Consider the following 1,643-nt stretch of genomic DNA (forward strand, 5'->3'; position numbering starts at 1 on the left):
TGTGTTTTCGGAGCCGGCCGGGCATCACGCTCCCTCCTTGGATGGACAACATTCGTAGTTGACACTTTGTGTCATTTTATCCGAGCGGGCGGGCGCCTCGAGAGGCGGACCGTCCGGGGCGACTCTCGGCCTGTGTTTTCGGAGCCGGCCGGGCCTCACGCTCCCTCCTTGGATGGACAACATTCGTAGTTGACACTTTGTGTCATTTTATCCGAGCGGGCGGGCGCCTCGAGAGGCGGACCGTCCGGGGCGACTCTCGGCCTGTGTTTTCGGAGCCGGCCGGGCCTCACGCTCCCTCCTTGGATGGACAACATTCGTAGTTGACACTTTGTGTCATTTTATCCGAGCGGGCGGGCGCCGCGAGGCGGACCGTCCGGGGCGACTCTCGGCCTGTGTTTAAGGAGCCGGCCGGGCATCACGCTCCTTCCTTGGATGGACAACATTCGCAGTTGACACTTTGTGTCATTTTATCCGAGCAGACGGGCGCCGCGAGGCGGACCGTCCGGGGCGACTCTCGGCCTGTGTTTTCGGAGCCGGCCGGGCATCACGCTCCCTCCTTGGATGGACAACATTCGTAGTTGACACTTTGTGTCATTTTATCCGAGCAGACGGGCGCCGCGAGGCGACCGTCCGGGGCGACTCTCGGCCTGTGTTTAAGGAGCCGGCCGGGCATCACGCTCCTTCCTTGGATGGACAACATTCGTAGTTGACACTTTGTGTCATTTTATCCGAGCGGGCGGGCGCCGCGAGGCGGACCGTCCGGGGCGACTCTCGGCCTGTGTTTAAGGAGCCGGCCGGGCATCACGCTCCTTCCTTGGATGGACAACATTCGCAGTTGACACTTTGTGTCATTTTATCCGAGCAGACGGGCGCCGCGAGGCGGACCGTCCGGGGCGACTCTCGGCCTGTGTTTTCGGAGCCGGCCGGGCATCACGCTCCCTCCTTGGATGGACAACATTCGTAGTTGACACTTTGTGTCATTTTATCCGAGCAGACGGGCGCCGCGAGGCGGACCGTCCGGGGCGACTCTCGGCCTGTGTTTAAGGAGCCGGCCGGGCATCACGCTCCTTCCTTGGATGGACAACATTCGTAGTTGACACTTTGTGTCATTTTATCCGAGCGGGCGGGCGCCGCGAGGCGGACCGTCCGGGGCGACTCTCGGCCTGTGTTTAAGGAGCCGGCCGGGCATCACGCTCCTTCCTTGGATGGACAACATTCGCAGTTGACACTTTGTGTCATTTTATCCGAGCAGACGGGCGCCGCGAGGCGGACCGTCCGGGGCGACTCTCGGCCTGTGTTTAAGGAGCCGGCCGGGCATCACGCTCCTTCCTTGGATGGACAACATTCGTAGTTGACACTTTGTGTCATTTTATCCGAGCGGGCGGGCGCCGCGAGGCGGACCGTCCGGGGCGACTCTCGGCCTGTGTTTAAGGAGCCGGCCGGGCATCACGCTCCTTCCTTGGATGGACAACATTCGCAGTTGACACTTTGTGTCATTTTATCCGAGCAGACGGGCGCCGCGAGGCGGACCGTCCGGGGCGACTCTCGGCCTGTGTTTTCGGAGCCGGCCGGGCATCACGCTCCCTCCTTGGATGGACAACATTCGTAGTTGACACTTTGTGTCATTTTATCCGAGCAGACGG

Source organism: Syngnathus leptorhynchus, unplaced genomic scaffold (genome assembly GCF_054491065.1).
Source record: "Syngnathus leptorhynchus isolate UIUO unplaced genomic scaffold, UIUO_Slep HiC_scaffold_103, whole genome shotgun sequence".
NCBI classification, from domain to species: domain Eukaryota; kingdom Metazoa; phylum Chordata; class Actinopteri; order Syngnathiformes; family Syngnathidae; genus Syngnathus; species Syngnathus leptorhynchus.